Genomic DNA, 23,546 nt, shown 5'->3' with positions numbered 1-23,546 from the left:
TCGGACCTTCGCGGAGCGGGAAGGTGCGCTGACAGGGACGCAGGGTCCCCGCCAAGCTCGCTCTCGGGGAACTGCAGCCTCCTCCCTCGGGTTTTACTCGAACGTCAGACCCGAAACCATGCAACGTCTACAAGAAAACCCTTTGACATCAGTCTTAGCAGCCTATGTTCAAGTACCACGTCTGACTGGGCAATGGAAACAAAATACAAAATGAACAAACGGGACTACATCAAAGTAAAAAAATCTTCTGCACGGCAAAGGAAACCATCCACAAAACCAAAACGCAACCTAACACCTGGGAGAAGATACTTGCAAACCGTATATCGGATAAGGGGTTAATACCCAAAATACAGAAAGAACTCATACACCTCAACAACAAAAAAAATCAACAACCCAATTAAAAAAACGGGCAAAAGATCTGAGCAGTGACTTCTCCAAAGAAGATATACGGATGGCCAACAGGCATATGGAGAGGTGCTCAACATCATTAGCGATCAGAGAAGTGCAAATGAAAACTACAAGGAGATGTCACCTTACTCTGGTCAGAATGGCTCTAATTAACAAGACAAGAGACAAGTGTCGGAGAGGATGTGGAGAGAAGGGAACTCTCCTGCACTGCTGGTGGGAGCGCAGACTGGTGCAGCCACTATGGAAAGCAGTAGGGAGTATCCTCAGAAAACTAAGAATAGATCTACCGTTATGATCCAGCTAGCCCACTGCTGGCTATTCATCCAAAGAACTCGAAGACACCAATGCAGAAAGACACGTGCACCCCTAGGTTCACTGCGGCATTATTCACAACAGCCAAAACTTGGAAGCAACCTAGGTGCCCATCAAGGGAGGAATGGATAAAGAAGATGTGGTATGTATACACAATGGAATACTACTCGGCCATAAGAAATGATGAGACCCGGCCATTTGTGACAACGTGGATGGACCCTGAGGGTATTATGTGAAGTGAAATAAATCAGAGGGAGAAAGTCAAACACCGTGTGATCTCACTCATGAGCAGAAGATAAAAACAATCACAAACACACACAGAGCAACGGAGATTGGATTGGTGGTTACCATAGGGGGAGGGGGGAGGGGAGAGAGCAAAAGGGGTGATGAGGCTCACATGGGAGGTGACGGACTATAATTAGTTTTTGGGTGGTGAACACGATGTAATCTACACAGAATTCGAAATATATTACAACGTACATCTGAAAGCTATATGATGTTAGAATCCACTGTTACTGCAATAAAATAAAATAAAATAAAATAAAATAAAATAAAATAAAGAAGTGTAGGAGCCTCAAGAGGCTAACAGGCTTTTGAAAAGTTATTCTAGGGATTTTTATGGCTTAGCTCAGGGCGGCAGACACCAGCCTGAGACACAGCTGTGACATAGCCACTAACTTCAACTAAATTATATTCCGACTGGAGGGAAATCAAAACTACTGTAATCATAATTTATTGAAGGCTTCACTTTGTGCCAGATCCTGTGCTGACTGCTTTGCACCAACTGTCTCATTTAATCCTCACATCCGAAAGGTAGGTTGCCGTTATTCTCCCCATTTTAAAGGTGAGGAGGCGGAAGCAGAATGATGGCAATCTGCCTGGAATTCACAGAAGGATTCTCTAGGTAATGACATGACTTTTGGACAAGATTTAAAGGTTTAACACATTACAGTGAAGATGCAGATCACAGTATCACAGAACGTGAAAAACACTGAGTCCTGCCAAATGTATTAAAACACTAATTATGGATCCTCACAATCTCTTGGCCTGTTTTCTCAGATGAGGGAAAACCCAGTGTGAAAAACCGTTGATGAGATGTCTGCAGATGAGGACTACGTCTGGTCTTTAAAGCCGGGAACTATCCCAGTAGATTCTGAGTCAGTGGGTCCAGAGCAGGCCTTGAGCGTCTCCGTTCTTTGAAAAAGCCCCACAGGCTACACTTCCGTGCCCTTGGAGTTGGGAAGTACAGTCATGCCCTACATCGGGACGTTTCAGTCAACAACGGGGGTCCCATCAGATTAGTCCCATAGAGCCTAGGTGTGTAGGAGGCTCTGCCATCTAGGGTTAGGAACTCCGTGGTGTTTGCACAGTCTCGAGATTGCCTGACCGTGACACACTCCTCAGAACTTAGCCCCACTGTTAAGCAAAGCATGACTGGACTGCCTTAGATTCTCCACGGTTCCAGACCCTGCACTGTTTACATGACTGCACACGCAGAGGGCACCGTGTCTGAGGCAGAGAGCAGCTGGAATCACAAAAGCTCTCGACAGAGAGTCAAGGAAAGGCGTGCTCTGCTTACACGACTCTCTACTTTTCTCTGTGTCTGAACCATTTCATAGCTAATCTGCTTTTTTTAACCGAGCAGCTTTGCAAAGAAAGAAAAGAGGTTACCAACAAATACTAAGCAAACCAATATAAACGATACATATTAGATAAACCTAACCCTACTATGCTACTGAAAAGGCTCTTATTTCCCTGGGATAATCTGGACAGCATTAGAGTGTTTTACCAAGAGCAGCCAAGTCGAGGGAGATTATTTCGAATTCCACAGTGCTACAGATGCGGTCAGTAGCAACTGCAAGCTGGAAAGGAAACAAAGTTGGGTGTAATCCATTCCAGTTCACACGTTTCACCAGGGACAGCCTCCAAGCCTTTAATACTTATGTATGCATGTATCCATTTCTTTAATCAACCACTGCTAACGCCTACTAACGGCCAGACACTGCTCTAAGTACTTTACGGATATGAAATATCCTCTCACCTTTACACTCACCTATGGAGTGTGTATTATAATCATCCCCGTTTGACAGATCAGGAAACTGACACACAGAATGGTACAGGAACTTGCCCAAGTTCACACAGCCCGTAGGTGGCAGAGCCAGGACCCATTTGACAGAGTCTGGCCGCAGAGCCCACGTTCCGAATCACCACGCTTGGTCTCCAAAAACCTATAGAAAGCGCCAGCCTTAATCGAAAAGTTCTGTTTTCCCCACCCTACAGTCCCTACGCGGCCCCAGTCTCCAGGGCATTCTTTCAGCTCCTCTGACAGGCCATACTCCTCCCTTGCCCTGTCCCAACACTCTCCCGCACAAGTCCTCCTTTTCTTTTAGGCATCTGCTCTCAGCTTAAACATCACTGCCTAAGTCACAAAGTCTAACAGGAAATGCTGTATTTCTCAACACTCCACACAAAATTGCTTTCGCGTATCTCCTAGGTAATTAGTTGCCGCCTATCTGTCCTTTCCAACTAGGCTGTGAGGTCCAGTACGTCAAACACCCTGTCAGTCTTGCTCATCAAGTGTCCAGACCACTGAACCCGCACTGACCAGAGGAAAGGAAGGACTGGGCCCAAAGTCAACTCTCCAGACTTTCTGTGGAAGGAGGGAACGAACGGAGCACCCTCGAGCCTCACGCTTTCTTTGCCAGACTTTCAAGTGTGGGACACACACCTGTGCTCACGACGCTCCCCGGACAGCCCCCACTGCACCCCTAACGGGTAGACTTCCGCACAGTCCAGGGCTTTGGAAAGCACTGGCTCTGCACACAAATATTATGTGGCCCTCGACAGGCCACTTCCCCTGAACCGGCCTGAGCTTCAGGGGCACAACAGGCTTCAGGAAAACCCCAACGGAACGTAGCCTCGAAAAGAGGGAGACCTGCACTCCTCAGAATGCATGGAGACCAGTGTCCTTATCGACTTCGCGTCTGTCCTTCCAAGAAGCCAAGACCACGGGGGCCGCTTCAGCGCCCGACTCCCGGGCACCGCACCCCCAGGCTGGCCCCGTGCCAGGCACACACCGCCCGTTCCATGAACGCGTGAAGCGCACGAAGAGACCCCCTCGCTCCCCGCGCCGCACAGCTGTCCCGCGACCTGACGGGCACCTCTCGGCGCACAAGCCTATTCCTCAGGGACACGCTCGCCTCCCACCAGCCCCCAGGCCCACGCCCCCAGGTACCTCTCCCAGATGGCATCATCTTCGCAGGCGCCCTGGTCGTCCGTGTCCGGCGAGCAGGAAGAGCGGGAGCTGAAGGAGGGCCACCTCAGGCTAGCGGCCGTGGCTGTGGAGGGCCCGGGCTGCCGTGCCCAGCGGGGACACGGAGCGGCGTCCACGGACGAGCCCGGCCCGGGAGAGAGCCGCAGAGCGCGGCCGGACTCCGCCGGGCTCGGCTCTGGGCAGGCAGGCGCGGCTCGCCGACGCCTCCCACGCCTCCCGCGACGGTGGCCCAGCAGCCGCGCGGGCTCCTCGCCTCGCGGGCGCGCGCCGCCGCCCAGACGCTCCCCGGCCGCTGCCCCGCCCCCTCCGGCGGTGGGCAGCGGACAGGGACAGGGACACCCTCCTGGGAGAACTCCTGGGGCCCCGCCCACATGCTCTGGACCTTCGCGGAGCCGCAAGGTGCGCTGACAGGGACGCAGGGTCCCCGCCAAGCTCGCTCTCGGGGAACTGCAGCCTCCTCCCTCGGGTTTTACTTGAACGTCAGACCCGAAACCATGCAACGTCTACAAGAAAACATAGGCAGTCAGCCCTTTGACATCAGTCTTAGCAGCCTATGTTCAAGTACCACGTCTGACTGGGCAATGGAAACAAAATACAAAATGAACAAATGGGACTACATCAAAGTAAAAAAATCTTCTGCACGGCAAAGGAAACCATCCACAAAACCAAAACGCAACCTAACAACTGGGAGAAGATACTTGCAAACCGTATATCGGATAAGGGGTTAATTAAACCCAAAATACAGAAAGAACTCATACACCTCAACAACAAAAGAAATCAACAACCCAATTAAATAAACGGGCAAAAGATCTGAGCAGTGACTTCTCCAAAGAAGATATAGGGATGGCCAACAGGCATATGGAGAGGTGCTCAACATCATTAGCGATCAGAGAAGTGCAAATGAAAACTACAATGAGATGTCACCTTACTCTGGTCAGAATGGCTCTAATCAACAAGACAAGAGACAAGTGTGGGAGAGGATGTGGAGAGAAGGGAACTCTCCTGCACTGCTGGTGGGAGCGCAGACTGGTGCAGCCACTATGGAAAGCAGTAGGGAGTAGCCTCAGAAAACTAAGAATAGATCTACCGTTATGATCCAGCTAGCCCACTGCTGGCTATTCATCCAAAGAACTCGAAGACACCAATGCAGAAAGACACGTGCACCCCTAGGTTCACTGCGGCATTATTCACAACAGCCAAAACTTGGAAGCAACCTAGGTGCCCATCAAGGGAGGAATGGATAAAGAAGATGTGGTATGTAGACACAATGGAATACTACTCGGCCATAAGAAATGATGAGACCCGGCCATTTGTGACAACCTGGATGGACCCTGAGGGTATTATGTGAAGTGAAATAAATCAGAGGGAGAAAGTCAAACACCGTGTGATCTCACTCATGAGCAGAAGATAAAAACAATCACAAACACACACAGAGCAACGGAGACTGGATTGGTGGTTACCATAGGGGGAGGGGGGAGGGGAGAGAGCAAAAGGGGTGATGAGGCTCACATGGGAGGTGACGGACTATAATTAGTTTTCGGGTGGTGAACACGATGTAATCTACACAGAATTCGAAATATATTACAACGTACATCTGAAAGCTATATGATGTTAGAATCCACTGTTACTGCAATAAAATAAAATAAAATAAAATAAAATAAAATAAAATAAAGAAGTGTAGGAGCCTCAAGAGGCTAACAGGCTTTTCAAAAGTTATTCTAGGGATTTTTATGGCTTAGCTCAGGGCGGCAGACAGCAGCCTGAGACACAGCTGTGACATAGCCACTAACTTCAACTAAATTATATTCCGACTGGAGGGAAATCAAAACTACTGTAATCATAATTTATTGAAGGCTTCACTTTGTGCCAGATCCTGTGCTAACCGCTTTGCACCAACTGTCTCATTTAATCCTCACATCCGAAAGGATAGGTTGCCGTTATTCTCCCCATTTTAAAGGTGAGGAGGCGGAAGCAGAATGATGGCAATCTGCCTGGAATTCACAGAAGGATTCTCTAGGTCATGACATGACTTTTGGACAAGATTTAAAGGTTTAACACATTACAGTGAAGATGCAGATCACACTATCACAGAACGTGAAAAACACTGAGTCCTGCCAAATGTATTAAAACACTAATTATGGATCCTCACAGTCTCTTGGCCTGTTTTTTCAGATGAGGGAAAACCCAGTGTGAAAAACCGTTGATGAGATGTCTGCAGATGAGGACTACGTCTGGTCTTTAAAGCCGGGAACTATCCCAGTAGATTCTGAGTCAGTGGGTCCAGAGCAGGCCTTGAGCGTCTCCGTTCTTTTCAAAAGCCCCACAGGCTACACTTCCGTGCCCTTGGAGTTGGGAAGTACAGTCATGCCCTACATCGGGACGTTTCAGTCAACAACGGGGGTCCCATCAGATTAGTCCCGTAGAGCCTAGGTGTGTAGGAGGCTCTGCCCTCTAGGGTTAGGAACTCCGTGGTGTTTGCACAGTCTCGAGATTGCCTGACCATGACACACTCCTCAGAACTTATCCCCACTGTTAAACAAAGCATGACTGGACTGCCTTAGATTCTCCACGGTTCCAGACCCTGCACTCTTTACATGACTGCACACGCAGAGGGCACCGTGTCTGAGGCAGAGAGCAGCTGGAATCACAAAAGCTCTCGACAGAGAGTCAAGGAAAGGCGTGCTCTGCTTACACGACTCTCTACTTTTCTCTGTGTCTGAACCATTTCATAGCTAATCTGCTTTTTTTAACCGAGCAGCTTTGCAAAGAAAGAAAAGAGGTTACCAACAAATACTAAGCAAACCAATATAAACGATACATATTAGATAAACCTAACCCTACTATGCTACTGAAAAGGCTCTTATTTCCCTGGGATAATCTGGACAGCATTAGAGTGTTTTACCAAGAGCAGCCAAGTCGAGGGAGATTATTTCGAATTCCACAGTGCTACAGATGCGGTCAGTAGCAACTGCAAGCTGGAAAGGAAACAAAGTTGGGTGTAATCCATTCCAGTTCACACGTTTCACCAGGGACAGCCTCCAAGCCTTTAATACTTATGTATGCATTTATCCATTTCTTTAATCAACCACTGCTAACGCCTACTAACGGCCAGACACTGCTCTAAGTACTTTACGGATATGAAATATCCTCTCACCTTTACACTCACCTATGGAGTGTGTATTATAATCATCCCCGTTTGACAGATCAGGAAACTGACACACAGAATGGTACAGGAACTTGCCCAAGTTCACACAGCCCGTAGGTGGCAGAGCCAGGACCCATTTGACAGAGTCTGGCTGCAGAGCCCACGTTCCGAATCACCACGCTTAGTCTCCAAAAACCTATAGAAAGCGCCAGCCTTAATCGAAAAGTTTTGTTTTCCCCACCCTACAGTCCCTACGCGGCCCCAGTCTCCAGGGCATTCTTTCAGCTCCTCTGACAGGCCATACTCCTCCCTTGCCCTGTCCCAACACTCTCCCGCACAAGTCCTCCTTTTCTTTTAGGCATCTGCTCTCAGCTTAAACATCACTGCCTAAGTCACAAAGTCTAACAGGAAATGCTGTATTTCTCAACACTCAACACAAAATTGCTTTCGCGTATCTCCTAGGTAATTAGTTGCTGCCTATCTGTCCTTTCCAACTAGGCTGTGAGGTCCAGTACGTCAAACACCCTGTCAGTCTTGCTCACCAAGTGTCCAGACCACTGAACACGCACTGACCAGAGGAAAGGAAGGACTGGGCCCAAAGTCAACTCTCCAGACTTTCTGTGGAAGGAGGGAACGAACGGAGCACCCTCGAGCCTCACGCTTTCTTTGCCAGACTTTCAAGTGTGGGACACACACCTGTGCTCACGACGCTCCCCGGACAGCCCCCACTGCACCCCTAACAGGTAGACTTCCGCACAGTCAAGGGCTTTGGAAAGCACTGGCTCTGCACACAAATATTATGTGGCCCTCGACAGGCCACTTCCCCTGAACCGGCCTGAGCTTCAGGGGCACAACAGGCTTCAGGAAAACCCCAACGGAACGTAGCCTCGAAAAGAGGGAGACCTGCACTCCTCAGAATGCATCGAGACCAGTGTCCTTATCGACTTCGCGTCTGTCCTTCCAAGAAGCCAAGACCACGGGGGCCGCTTCAGCGCCCGACTCCCGGGCACCGCACCCCCAGGCTGGCCCCGTGCCAGGCACACACCGCCCGTTCCATGAACGCGTGAAGCGCACGAAGAGACCCCCTCCCCGCTCCCCGCGCCGCACAGCTGTCCCGCGACCTGACGGGCACCTCTCGGCGCACAAGCCTATTCCTCAGGGACACGCTCGCCTCCCACCAGCCCCCAGGCCCACGCCCCCAGGTACCTCTCCCAGATGGCATCATCTTCGCAGGCGCCCTGGTCGTCCGTGTCCGGCGAGCAGGAAGAGCGGGAGCTGAAGGAGGGCCACCTCAGGCTAGCGGCCGTGGCTGTGGAGGGCCCGGGCTGCTGTGCCCAGCGGGGACACGGAGCGGCGTCCACGGACGAGCCCGGCCCGGGAGAGAGCCGCAGAGCGCGGCCGGACTCCGCCGGGCTCGGCTCTGGGCAGGCAGGCGCGGCTCGCCGACGCCTCCCACGCCTCCCGCGACGGTGGCCCAGCAGCCGCGCGGGCTCCTCTCCTCGCGGGCGCGCGCCGCCGCCCAGACGCTCCCTGGCCGCTGCCCCGCCCCCTCCGGCGGTGGACAGCGGACAGGGACAGGGACACCCTCCTGGGAGAACTCCTGGGGCCCCGCCCACACGCTCTGGACCTTCGCGGAGCGGGAAGGTGCGCTGACAGGGACGCAGGGTCCCCGCCAAGCTCGCTCTCGGGGAACTGCAGCCTCCTCCCTCGGGTTTTACTTGAACGTCAGACCCGAAACCATGCAACGTCTACAAGAAAACATAGGCAGTCAGCCCTTTGACATCAGTCTTAGCAGCCTATGTTCAAGTACCACGTCTGACTGGGCAATGGAAACAAAATACAAAATGAACAAATGGGACTACATCAAAGTAAAAAAATCTTCTGCACGGCAAAGGAAACCATCCACAAAACCAAAACGCAACCTAACAACTGGGAGAAGATACTTGCAAACCGTATATCGGATAAGGGGTTAATACCCAAAATACAGAAAGAACTCATACACCTCAACAACAAAAGAAATCAACAACCCAATTAAAAAAACGGGCAAAAGATCTGAGCAGTGACTTCTCCAAAGAAGATATACGGATGGCCAACAGGCATATGGAGAGGGGCTCAACATCATTAGCGATCAGAGAAGTGCAAATGAAAACTACAATGAGATGTCACCTTACTCTGGTCAGAATGGCTCTAATTAACAAGACAAGAGACAAGTGTCGGAGAGGATGTGGAGAGAAGGGAACTCTCCTGCACTGCTGGTGGGAGCGCAGACTGGTGCAGCCACTATGGAAAGCAGTAGGGAGTAGCCTCAGAAAACTAAGAATAGATCTACCGTTATGATCCAGCTAGCCCACTGCTGGCTATTCATCCAAAGAACTCGAAGACACCAATGCAGAAAGACACGTGCACCCCTAGGTTCACTGCGGCATTATTCACAACAGCCAAAACTTGGAAGCAACCTAGGTGCCCATCAAGGGAGGAATGGATAAAGAAGATGTGGTATGTAGACACAATGGAATACTACTCGGCCATAAGAAATGATGAGACCCGGCCATTTGTGACAACCTGGATGGACCCTGAGGGTATTATGTGAAGTGAAATAAATCAGAGGGAGAAAGTCAAACACCGTGTGATCTCACTCATGAGCAGAAGATAAAAACAATCACAAACACACACAGAGCAACGGAGATTGGATTGGTGGTTACCATAGGGGGAGGGGGGAGGGGAGAGAGCAAAAGGGGTGATGAGGCTCGCATGGGAGGTGACGGACTATAATTAGTTTTTGGGTGGTGAACACGATGTAATCTACACAGAATTCGAAATATATTACAACGTACATCTGAAAGCTATATGATGTTAGAATCCACTGTTACTGCAATAAAATAAAATAAAATAAAATAAAATAAAATAAAATAAAGAAGTGTAGGAGCCTCAAGAGGCTAACAGGCTTTTGAAAAGTTATTCTAGGGATTTTTATGGCTTAGCTCAGGGCGGCAGACACCAGCCTGAGACACAGCTGTGACACAGCCACTAACTTCAACTAAATTATATTCCGACTGGAGGGAAATCAAAACTACTGTAATCATAATTTATTGAAGGCTTCACTTTGTGCCAGATCCTGTGCTAACTGCTTTGCACCAACTGTCTCATTTAATCCTCACATCCAAAAGGTAGGTTACCGTTATTCTCCCCATTTTAAAGGTGAGGAGGCGGAAGCAGAATGATGGCAATCTGCCTGGAATTCACAGAAGGATTCTCTAGGTAATGACATGACTTTTGGACAAGATTTAAAGGTTTAACACATTACAGTGAAGATGCAGATCCCAGTATCACAGAACGTGAAAAACACTGAGTCCTGCCAAATGTATTAAAACACTAATTATGGATCCTCACAATCTCTTGGCCTGTTTTCTCAGATGAGGGAAAACCCAGTGTGAAAAACCGTTGATGAGATGTCTGCAGAGGAGGACTACGTCTGGTCTTTAAAGCCGGGAACTATCCCAGTAGATTCTGAGTCAGTGGGTCCAGAGGAGGCCTTGAGCGTCTCTGTTCTTTGAAAAAGCCCCACAGGCTACACTTCCGTGCCCTTGGAGTTGGGAAGTACAGTCATGCCCTACATCGGGACGTTTCAGTCAACAACGGGGGTCCCAGAAGATTAGTCCCATAGGGCCTAGGTGTGTAGGAGGCTCTGCCATCTAGGTTTAGGAACTCCGTGGTGTTTGCACAGTCTCGAGATTGCCTGACCGTGACACACTCCTCAGAACTTATCCCCACTGTTAAGCAAAGCATGACTGGACTGCCTTAGATTCTCCACGGTTCCAGACCCTGCACTGTTTACATGACTGCACACGCAGAGGGCACCGTGTCTGAGGCAGAGAGCAGCTGGAATCACAAAAGCTCTCGACAGAGAGTCAAGGAAAGGCGTGCTCTGCTTACACGACTCTCTACTTTTCTCTGTGTCTGAACCATTTCATAGCTAATCTGCTTTTTTTAACCGAGCAGCTTTGCAGAAAAGAAAAAAAAAAAGGTTACCAACAAATACTAAACAAACCAATATAAACGATACATATTAAATAAGCCTAACCCTACTATGCTACTGAAAAGGCTTTTATTTCCCTGGGATAATTTGGACAGCATTAGATTGTTTTACCAAGAGCAGCCAAGTCGAGGGAGATTATTTCGAATTCCACAGTGCTACAGATGCGGTCAGTAGCAACTGCAAGCTGGAAAGGAAACAAAGTCGGGTGTAATCCATTCCAGTTCACACGTTTCACCAGGGACAGCCTCCGAGCCTTTAATACTTATGTATGCATTTATCCATTTATTTAATCAACCACTACTAACGCCTACTAAAGGCCAGACACTGCTCTAAGTACTTTACGGATATGAAATATCCTCTCACCTTTACACTCACCTATGGAGTGTGTATGATAATCATCCCCGTTTGACAGATCAGGAAACTGACACACAGAATGGTACGGTAACTTGCCCAAGTTCACACAGCCCGTAGGTGGCAGAGCTAGGACCCATTTGACAGAGTCTGGCTCCAGAGTCCACGTTCCGAATCACCACGCTTAGTCTCCAAAAACCTATAGAAAGCGCCAGCCTTAACCGAAAAGTTTTGTTTTCCCCACCCTACAGTCCCTACGCGGCCCCAGGCTCCAGGGCATTCTTTCAGCTCCTCTGACAGGCCATACTCCTCCCTTGCCCTGTCCCAACGCTCTCCCGCACAAGTCCTCCTTTTCTTGTAGGCATCTGCTCTCAGCTTCAACATCACTGCCTAAGTCACAAAGTCTAACAGTAAATGCCGTATTTCTCAGCACTCAACACGAAATAGTTTTTACGTATCTCCTAGGTAATTAGTTGCTGCCTATCTGTCCTTTCCAACTAGGCTGTGAGGCCCAGTACGTCAAACACCCTGTCAGTCTTGCTCACCAAGTGTCCAGACCACTGAACACGCACCGACCAGAGGAAAGGAAGGACTTGTCCCAAAGTCAACTCTCCAGACTTTCTGTGGAAGGAGGGAACGAACGGAGCACCCTCGAGCCTCACGCTTTCTCTGCCAGACTTTCAAGTGTGGGACACATACCTGTGCTCACAATGCTCCCCGGACAGCCCCCACTGCACCCCTAACAGGTAGACTTCCGCACAGTCAAGGGCTTTGGAAAGCACTGGCTCTGCACACAAATATTATGTGGCCCTCGACAGGCCACTTCCCCTGAACCGGCCTGAGCTTCAGGGGCACAACAGGCTTCAGGAAAACCCCAACGGAACGTAGCCTCGAAAAGAGGGAGACCTGCACTCCTCAGAACGCCTCGAGACCAGTGTCCTTATCGACTTCGCGTCTGTCCTTCCAAGAAGCCAAGACCACGGGGGCCGCTTCAGCGCCCGACTCCCGGGCACCGCGTCCCCAGGCTGGCCCCGTGCCCGGCACACACCGCCCGTTCCATGAACGAGTGAAGCGCACGAAGAGACCCCCACACACACACCCCCACCCCCACCCCCCCCCCCGCTCCGCGCGCCGCACAGCTGTCCCGCGACCTGACGGGCACCTCTCGGCGCACAAGCCTATTCCTCAGGGACACGCTCGCCTCCCACCAGCCCCCAGGCCCACGCCCCCAGGTACCTCTCCCAGATGGCATCATCTTCGCAGGCGCCCTGGTCGTCCGTGTCCGGCGAGCAGGAAGAGCGGGAGCTGAAGGAGGGCCACCTCAGGCCAGCGGCCGTGGCTGTGGAGGGCCCGGGCTGCTGTGCCCAGCGGGGACACGGAGCGGCGTCCACGGACGAGCCCGGCCCGGGAGAGAGCCGCAGAGCGCGGCCGGACTCCGCCGGGCTCGGCTCTGGGCAGGCAGGCGCGGCTCGCCGACGCCTCCCACGCCTCCCGCGACGGTGGCCCAGCAGCCGCGCGCGCTCCTCTCCTGGCGGGCGCGCGCCGCCGCCCAGACGCTCCCAGGCCGTTGCCCCGCCCCCTCCAGCGGTGGACTGCGGACAGGGACAGGGACACCCTCCTGGGAGAACTCCTGGGGCCCCGCCCACACGCTTCGGACCTTCGCGGAGCGGGAAGGTGCGCTGACAGGGACGCAGGGTCCCCGCCAAGCTCGCTCTCGGGGAACTGCAGCCTCCTCCCTCGGGTTTTACTCGAACGTCAGACCCGAAACCATGCAACGTCTACAAGAAAACATAGGCAGTCAGCCCTTTGACATCAGTCTTAGCAGCCTATGTTCAAGTACCACGTCTGACTGGGCAATGGAAACAAAATACAAAATGAACAAACGGGACTACATCAAAGTAAAAAAATCTTCTGCACGGCAAAGGAAACCATCCACAAAACCAAAACGCAACCTAACACCTGGGAGAAGATACTTGCAAACCGTATGTCGGATAAGGGGTTAATACCCAAAATACAGAAAGAACTCATACACCTCAACAACAAAAAAAATCAACAACCCAATTAAAAAAACGGGCAAAAGATCTGAGCAGTGACTTCTCCAAAGAAGATATACGGATGGCCAACAGGCATATGGAGAGGTGCTCAACATCATGAGCGATCAGAGAAGTGCAAATGAAAACTACAATGAGACGTCACCTTACTCTGGTCAGAATGGCTCTAAGTAGCAAGACAAGAGACAAGTGTCGGAGAGGATGTGGAGAGAAGGGAACTCTCCTGCACTGCTGGTGGGAGCGCAGACTGGTGCAGCCACTATGGAAAGCAGTAGGGAGTATCCTCAGAAAACTAAGAATAGATCTACCGTTATGATCCAGCTAGCCCACTGCTGGCTATTCATCCAAAGAACTCGAAGACACAAATGCAGAAAGACACGTGCACCCCTAGGTTCACTGCGGCATTATTCACAACAGCCAAAACTTGGAAGCAACCTAGGTGCCCATCAAGGGAGGAATGGATAAAGAAGATGTGGTACGTATACACAATGGAATACTACTCGGCCATAAGAAATGATGAGACCCGGCCATTTGTGACAACCTGGATGGACCCTGAGGGTATTATGTGAAGTGAAATAAATCAGAGGGAGAAAGTCAAACACCGTGTGATCTCACTCATGAGCAGAAGATAAAAACAATCACAAACACACACAGAGCAACGGAGATTGGATTGGTGGTTACCATAGGGGGAGGGGGGAGGGGAGAGAGCAAAAGGGGTGATGAGGCTCGCATGGGAGGTGACGGACTATAATTAGTTTTTGGGTGGTGAACACGATGTAATCTACACAGAACTCGAAATATATTACAACGTACATCTGAAAGCTATATGATGTTAGAAGCCACTGTTACTGCAATAAAATAAAATAAAATAAAATAAAATAAAATAAAATAAAGAAGTGTAGGAGCCTCAAGAGGCTGACAGGCTTTTGAAAAGTTATTCTAGGGATTTTTACGGCTTAGCTCAGGGCGGCAGACACCAGCCTGAGACACAGCTGTGACACAGTCACTAACTTCAACTAAATTATATTCCGACCGGAGGAAAATCAAAACTACTATAATAATAATAATTTGTCAAAGGCCTCACTTTGTGCCAGATCCTGTGCTAACTGCTTTGCACCAACTATCTCATTTAATCCTCACATCCCAAAGCTAGGTTACCGTTACTCTCCCCATTTTAAAGGTGAGGAGACGGAAGCAGAATGATGGCAATCTGCCTGGAATTCACAGAAGGATTCTCTATGTAATGACGTGACTTTTGGACAAGACTTAAAGGTTTAACACATTACAGTGAAGATGCAGATCCCAGTATCACAGAACGTGAAAAACACTGAGTCCTGCAAAGTGTATTAAAACACTAATTATGGATCCTCACAATCTCTTGGCCTGTTTTCTCAGATGAGGGAAAACCCAGTGTGAAAAACCCTTGATGAGAGGTCTGCAGAGGAGGACTACGTCTGGTCTTTAAAGCCGGGAACTATCCCAGTAGATTCGGAGTCAGTGGGCCCAGAGGAGGCCTTGAGCGTCTCTGTTCTTGGAAAAAGCCCCACAGGCTACACTTCCGTGCCCTTGGAGTTGGGCAGTTCAGTCATGCCCTACATCGGGACGTTTCAGTCAACAACGGGGGTCCCAGAAGATTAGTCCCATGTGGCCTAGGTGTGTAGGAGGCTCTGCCATCTAGGTTTAGGAACTCCGTGGTGTTTGCACAGTCTCGAGATTGCCTGACTGTGACACACTCCTCAGAACTGATCCCCACTGTTAAGCAAAGCATGACTGGACTGCCTTAGATTCTCCACGGTTCCAGACCCTGCACTGTTTACATGACTGCACACGCAGAGGGCACCGTGTCTGAGGCAGAGAGCAGCTGGAATCACACAAGCTCTCGACAGAGAGTCAGGGAAAGGCGTGCTCTGCTTACACGACTCTCTACTTTTCTCCGTGTCTGAACCATTTCATAGCTAATCTGCTCTTTTTAACCGAACAGCTTTGCAGAAAAGAAAAAAAAAAAAGGTTACCAACAAATACTAAACAAACCAATATAAACAATACATATTAAATAAGCCTAACCCTACTATGCTACTGAAAAGGCTTTTATTTCCCTGGGATAATTTTGACAGCATTAGATTGTTTTACCAAGAGCAGCCAAGTCGAGGGAGATGATTTCTAATTCCACAGTGCTACGGATGCGGTCAGTAGCAACTGCAAGCTGGAAAGGAAACAAAGTCGGGTGTAATCCATTCAAGTTCACACGTTTCACCAGGGACAGCCTCCGAGCCTTTAATACTTATGTATGCATTTATCCATTTATTTAATCAACCACTACTAACGCCTACTACAGGCCAGACGCTGCTCTAAGTACTTTACGGCTATGAAATATCCTCTCACCTTTACACTCACCTATGGAGTGTGTATGATAATCATCCCCGTTTGACAGATCAGGAAACTGACACACAGAATGGTACGGTAACTTGCCCAAGTTCACACAGCCCGTAGGTGGCAGAGCTAGGACCCATTTGACAGAGTCTGGCTCCAGAGTCCACGCTCCGAATCACCACGCTTAGTCTCCAAAAACCTATGGAAAGCGCCAGCCTTAACCGAAAAGTTTTGTCTTCCCCACCCTACAGTCCCTACGCGGCCCCAGGCTCCAGGGCACTCTTTCAGCTCCTCTGACAGGCCATACTCCTCCCTTGCCCCGTCCCAACGCTCTCCCGCACAAGTCCTCCTTTTCTTGTAGGCATCTGCTCTCAGCTTCAACATCACTGCCTAAGCCACAAAGTCTATCAGTAAATGCCGTGTTTCTCAGCACCCAACACGAAATAGTTTTTACGTATCTCCTAGGTAACTAGTCGCTGCCTATCTGTCCTTTCCAACTAGGCTGTGAGGCCCAGTACGTCAAACACCCTGTCAGTCTTGCTCACCAAGTGTCCAGACCACTGAACACGCACCGACCAGAGGAAAGGAAGGACTTGTCCCAAGGTCAACTCTCCAGACTTTCTGTGGAAGGAGGCAACGAACGGAGCACCCTCGAGCCTCACGCTTTCTCTGCCAGACTTTCAAGTGTGGGACACATACCTGTGCTCACAATGCTCCCCGGACAGCCCCCACTGCACCCCTAACAGCTAGACTTCCGCACAGTCAAGGGCTTTGGAAAGCACTGGCTCTGCACACAAACGTTACGTGGCCCTCGACAGGCCACTTCCCCTGAACCGGCCTGAGCTTCAGGGGCACAACAGGCTTCAGGAAAACCCCAACGGAACGTAGCCTCTAAAACAGGGAGACCTGCACTCCTCAGAACGCCTCGAGACCAGTGTCCTTATCGACTTCGCGTCTGTCCCTCCAAGAAGCCAAGACCACGGGGGCCGCTTCAGCGCCCGACTCCCGGGCACCGCGTCCCCAGGCTGGCCCCGTGCCCGGCACACACCGCCCGTTCCATGAACGAGTGACGCGCACGAAGAGACCCCCACACACACACCCCCACCCCCACCCCCCCCCCCGCTCCGCGCGCCGCACAGCTGTCCCGCGACCTGACGGGCACCTCTCGGCGCACAAGCCTATTCCTCAGAAACACGCTCGCCTCCCACCAGCCCCCAGGCCCACGCCCCCAGGTACCTCTCCCAGATGGCATCATCTTCGCAGGCGCCCTGGTCGTCCGTGTCCGGCGAGCAGGAAGAGCGGGAGCTGAAGGAGGGCCACCTCAGGCCAGCGGCCATGGCTGTGGAGGGCCCGGGCTGCTGTGCCCAGCGGGGACACGGAGCGGCGTCCACGGACGAGCCCGGCCCGGGAGAGAGCCGCAGAGCGCGGCCGGACTCCGCCGGGCTCGGCTCTGGCCAGGCAGGCGCGGCTCGCCGACGCCTCCCACGCCTCCCGCGACGGTGGCCCAGCAGCCGCGCGCGCTCCTCTCCTGGCGGGCGCGCGCCGCCGCCCAGACGCTCCCAGGCCGTTGCCCCGCCCCCTCCAGCGGTGGACTGCGGACAGGGACAGGGACACCCTCCTGGGAGAACTCCTGGGGCCCCGCCCACACGCTTCGGACCTTCGCGGAGCGGGAAGGTGCGCTGACAGGGACGCAGGGTCCCCGCCAAGCTCGCTCTCGGGGAACTGCAGCCTCCTCCCTCGGGTTTTACTCGAACGTCAGACCCCAAACCACGCAACGTCTACAAGCAAACCTAGGCAGTCAGCCCTTTGACACCAGTCTTAGCAGCCTATGTTCAAGTACCACGTCTGACTGGGCAATGGAAACAAAATACAAAATGAACAAACGGGACTACATCAAAGTAAAAAAATCTTCTGCACGGCAAAGGAAACCATCCACAAAACCAAAACGCAACCTAACACCTGGGAGAAGATACTTGCAAACCGTATGTCGGATAAGGGGTTAATACCCAAAATACAGAAAGAACTCATACACCTCAACAACAAAACAAATCAACAACCCAATTAAAAAAACGGGCAAAAGATCTGAGCAGTGACTTCTCCAAAGAAGATATCCGGATGGCCAACAGGCCTATGGAGAGGTGCTCAACATCATGAGCGATCAGACAAGTGCAAATGAAAACTACCATGAGACGTCACCTTACTCTGGTCAGAATGGCTCTAAGTAGCAAGACAAGAGACAAGTGTCGGAGAGGATGTGGAGAGACGGGAACTCTCCTGCACTGCTGGTGGGAGCGCAGACTGGTGCAGCCACTACGGAAAGCAGTAGGGAGTATCCTCAGAAAACTAAGAATAGATCTACCGTTATGATCCGGCTATCCCACTGCTGGCTATTCATCCAAAGAACTCGAAGACACAAATGCAGAAAGACACGTGCACCCCTAGGTTCACTGCGGCATTATTCACAACAGCCAAAACTTGGAAGCAACCTAGGTGCCCATCAAGGGAGGAATGGATAAAGAAGATGTGGTACGTATACACAATGGAATACTACTCGGCCATAAGAAATGATGAGACCCGGCCATTTGTGACAACCTGGATGGACCCTGAGGGTACTATGTGAAGTGAAATAAATCAGAGGGAGAAAGTCAAACACCGTGTGATCTCACTCATGAGCAGAAGATAAAAACAATCACAAACACACACAGAGCAACGGAGATTGGATTGCTGGTTACCATAGGGGGAGGGGGGAGGGGAGAGAGCAAAAGGGGTGATGAGGCTCGCATGGGAGGTGACGGACTATAATTAGTTTTTGGGTGGTGAACACGATGTAATCTACACAGAACTCGAAATATATTACAACGTACATCTGAAAGCTATATGATGTTAGAAGCCACTGTTACTGCAATAAAATAAAATAAAATAAAATAAAATAAAATAAAATAAAGAAGTGTAGGAGCCTCAAGAGGCTGACAGGCTTTTGAAAAGTTATTCTAGGGATTTTTACGGCTTAGCTCAGGGCGGCAGACACCAGCCTGAGACACAGCTGTGACACAGTCACTAACTTCAACTAAATTATATTCCGACCGGAGGAAAATCAAAACTACTATAATAATAATAATTTGTCAAAGGCCTCACTTTGTGCCAGATCCTGTGCTAACTGCTTTGCACCAACTATCTCATTTAATCCTCACATCCCAAAGCTAGGTTACCGCTACTCTCCCCATTTTAAAGGTGAGGAGACGGAAGCAGAATGATGGCAATCTGCCTGGAATTCACAGAAGGATTCTCTATGTAATGACGTGACTTTTGGACAAGACTTAAAGGTTTAACACATTACAGTGAAGATGCAGATCCCAGTATCACAGAACGTGAAAAACACTGAGTCCTGCAAAGTGTATTAAAACACTAATTATGGATCCTCACAATCTCTTGGCCTGTTTTCTCAGATGAGGGAAAACCCAGTGTGAAAAACCCTTGATGAGAGGTCTGCAGAGGAGGACTAGGTCTGGTCTTTAAAGCCGGGAACTATCCCAGTAGATTCGGAGTCAGTGGGCCCAGAGGAGGCCTTGAGCGTCTCTGTTCTTGGAAAAAGCCCCACAGGCTACACTTCCGTGCCCTTGGAGTTGGGCAGTTCAGTCATGCCCTACATCGGGACGTTTCAGTCAACAACGGGGGTCCCAGAAGATTAGTCCCATGTGGCCTAGGTGTGTAGGAGGCTCTGCCATCTAGGTTTAGGAACTCCGTGGTGTCTGCACAGTCTCGAGATTGCCTGACTGTGACACACTCCTCAGAACTGATCCCCACTGTTAAGCAAAGCATGACTGGACTGCCTTAGATTCTCCACGGTTCCAGACCCTGCACTGTTTACATGACTGCACACGCAGAGGGCACCGTGTCTGAGGCAGAGAGCAGCTGGAATCACACAAGCTCTCGACAGAGAGTCAGGGAAAGGCGTGCTCTGCTTACACGACTCTCTACTTTTCTCCGTGTCTGAACCATTTCATAGCTAATCTGCTCTTTTTAACCGAACAGCTTTGCAGAAAAGAAAAAAAAAAAAGGTTACCAACAAATACTAAACAAACCAATATAAACAATACATATTAAATAAGCCTAACCCTACTATGCTACTGAAAAGGCTTTTATTTCCCTGGGATAATTTTGACAGCATTAGATTGTTTTACCAAGAGCAGCCAAGTCGAGGGAGATGATTTCTAATTCCACAGTGCTACGGATGCGGTCAGTAGCAACTGCAAGCTGGAAAGGAAACAAAGTCGGGTGTAATCCATTCAAGTTCACACGTTTCACCAGGGACAGCCTCCGAGCCTTTAATACTTATGTATGCATTTATCCATTTATTTAATCAACCACTACTAACGCCTACTACAGGCCAGACGCTGCTCTAAGTACTTTACGGCTATGAAATATCCTCTCACCTTTACACTCACCTATGGAGTGTGTATGATAATCATCCCCGTTTGACAGATCAGGAAACTGACACACAGAATGGTACGGTAACTTGCCCAAGTTCACACAGCCCGTAGGTGGCAGAGCTAGGACCCATTTGACAGAGTCTGGCTCCAGAGTCCACGCTCCGAATCACCACGCTTAGTCTCCAAAAACCTATGGAAAGCGCCAGCCTTAACCGAAAAGTTTTGTCTTCCCCACCCTACAGTCCCTACGCGGCCCCAGGCTCCAGGGCACTCTTTCAGCTCCTCTGACAGGCCATACTCCTCCCTTGCCCCGTCCCAACGCTCTCCCGCACAAGTCCTCCTTTTCTTGTAGGCATCTGCTCTCAGCTTCAACATCACTGCCTAAGCCACAAAGTCTATCAGTAAATGCCGTGTTTCTCAGCACCCAACACGAAATAGTTTTTACGTATCTCCTAGGTAACTAGTCGCTGCCTATCTGTCCTTTCCAACTAGGCTGTGAGGCCCAGTACGTCAAACACCCTGTCAGTCTTGCTCACCAAGTGTCCAGACCACTGAACACGCACCGACCAGAGGAAAGGAAGGACTTGTCCCAAGGTCAACTCTCCAGACTTTCTGTGGAAGGAGGCAACGAACGGAGCACCCTCGAGCCTCACGCTTTCTCTGCCAGACTTTCAAGTGTGGGACACATACCTGTGCTCACAATGCTCCCCGGACAGCCCCCACTGCACCCCTAACAGCTAGACTTCCGCACAGTCAAGGGCTTTGGAAAGCACTGGCTCTGCACACAAACGTTACGTGGCCCTCGACAGGCCACTTCCCCTGAACCGGCCTGAGCTTCAGGGGCACAACAGGCTTCAGGAAAACCCCAACGGAACGTAGCCTCTAAAACAGGGAGACCTGCACTCCTCAGAACGCCTCGAGACCAGTGTCCTTATCGACTTCGCGTCTGTCCCTCCAAGAAGCCAAGACCACGGGGGCCGCTTCAGCGCCCGACTCCCGGGCACCGCGTCCCCAGGCTGGCCCCGTGCCCGGCACACACCGCCCGTTCCATGAACGAGTGACGCGCACGAAGAGACCCCCCACCCCCCCGCCCCCCCCCCCGCTCCGCGCGCCGCACAGCTGTCCCGCGACCTGACGGGCACCTCTCGGCGCACAAGCCTATTCCTCAGAAACACGCTCGCCTCCCACCAGCCCCCAGGCCCACGCCCCCAGGTACCTCTCCCAGATGGCATCATCTTCGCAGGCGCCCTGGTCGTCCGTGTCCGGCGAGCAGGAAGAGCGGGAGCTGAAGGAGGGCCACCTCAGGCCAGCGGCCATGGCTGTGGAGGGCCCGGGCTGCTGTGCCCAGCGGGGACACGGAGCGGCGTCCACGGACGAGCCCGGCCCGGGAGAGAGCCGCAGAGCGCGGCCGGACTCCGCCGGGCTCGGCTCTGGCCAGGCAGGCGCGGCTCGCCGACGCCTCCCACGCCTCCCGCGACGGTGGCCCAGCAGCCGCGCGCGCTCCTCTCCTGGCGGGCGCGCGCCGCCGCCCAGACGCTCCCAGGCCGTTGCCCCGCCCCCTCCAGCGGTGGACTGCGGACAGGGACAGGGACACCCTCCTGGGAGAACTCCTGGGGCCCCGCCCACACGCTTCGGACCTTCGCGGAGCGGGAAGGTGCGCTGACAGGGACGCAGGGTCCCCGCCAAGCTCGCTCTCGGGGAACTGCAGCCTCCTCCCTCGGGTTTTACTCGAACGTCAGACCCGAAACCACGCAACGTCTACAAGCAAACCTAGGCAGTCAGCCCTTTGACATCAGTCTTAGCAGCCTATGTTCAAGTACCACGTCTGACTGGGCAATGGAAACAAAATACAAAATGAACAAACGGGACTACATCAAAGTAAAAAAATCTTCTGCACGGCAAAGGAAACCATCCACAAAACCAAAACGCAACCTAACACCTGGGAGAAGATACTTGCAAACCGTATGTCGGATAAGGGGTTAATACCCAAAATACAGAAAGAACTCATACACCTCAACAACAAAACAAATCAACAACCCAATTAAAAAAACGGGCAAAAGATCTGAGCAGTGACTTCTCCAAAGAAGATATCCGGATGGCCAACAGGCCTATGGAGAGGTGCTCAACATCATGAGCGATCAGACAAGTGCAAATGAAAACTACCAGGAGACGTCACCTTACTCTGGTCAGAATGGCTCTAAGTAGCAAGACAAGAGACAAGTGTCGGAGAGGATGTGGAGAGACGGGAACTCTCCTGCACTGCTGGTGGGAGCGCAGACTGGTGCAGCCACTACGGAAAGCAGTAGGGAGTATCCTCAGAAAACTAAGAATAGATCTACCGTTATGATCCAGCTATCCCACTGCTGGCTATTCATCCAAAGAACTCGAAGACACCAATGCAGAAAGACACATGCACCCCTAGGTTCACTGCAGCATTATTCACAACAGCCAAAACTTGGAAGCAACCTAGGTGCCCATCAAGGGAAGAATGGATAAAGAAGATGTGGTATGTATACACAATGGAATACTACTCGGCCCTAAGAAATGATGAGATCCGGCCATTTGTGACAACGTGGATGGACCTTGAGGGTATTATGTGAAGTGAAATAAATCAGAGGGAGAAAGTCAAACACCGTGTGATCTCACTCATAAGCAGAAGATAAAAACAATGACAAACACACACAGAGCAAAGGAGATTGGATTGGTGGTTACCATAGGGGGAGGGGGGAGGGGAGAGAGCCAAAGGGGTGATGAGGCTCACATGTGAGGTGACGGACTATAATTAGTTTTCGGGTGGTGAACACGATGTAATCTACACAGAATTCGAAATATATTACAACGTACATCTGAAAGCTATATGATGTTAGAATCCACTGTTACTGCAATAAAATAAAATAAAATAAAATAAAATAAAATAAAATAAAGAAGTGTAGGAGCCTCAAGAGGCTAACAGGCTTTTGAAAAGTTATTCTAGGGATTTTTATGGCTTAGCTCAGGGCGGCAGACACCAGCCTGAGACACAGCTGTGACACAGCCACTAACTTCAACTAAACTATATTCCGACTGGAGGGAAATCAAAACTACTGTAATCATAATTTATTGAAGGCTTCACTTTGTGCCAGATCCTGTGCCGACTGCTTTGCACCAACTGTCTCATTTAATCCTCACA

General features: G+C 50.9%; 1 protein-coding gene and 1 long non-coding RNA gene across 2 annotated transcripts in view; both read left to right on the top strand.

Moving 5' to 3' along the window:
- The window catches only part of LOC103547110 (caspase-14-like), a 98,977-nt gene that overhangs the window by 40,199 nt on the left and 35,232 nt on the right, over nt 1-23,546 (top strand). The window lies entirely within an intron of this gene.
- LOC139076178 (uncharacterized) lies at nt 147-6,770 on the top strand. The gene is made up of 2 exons (XR_011527500.1): nt 147-576; nt 4,964-6,770. It is a non-coding gene; the product is annotated as an uncharacterized lncRNA (long non-coding RNA).

Source organism: Equus przewalskii, chromosome 15, assembly GCF_037783145.1.
Source record: "Equus przewalskii isolate Varuska chromosome 15, EquPr2, whole genome shotgun sequence".
Classification (NCBI taxonomy): Eukaryota; Metazoa; Chordata; class Mammalia; order Perissodactyla; family Equidae; genus Equus; species Equus przewalskii.
This window is presented reverse-complemented; position numbering and strand designations above follow the sequence as displayed.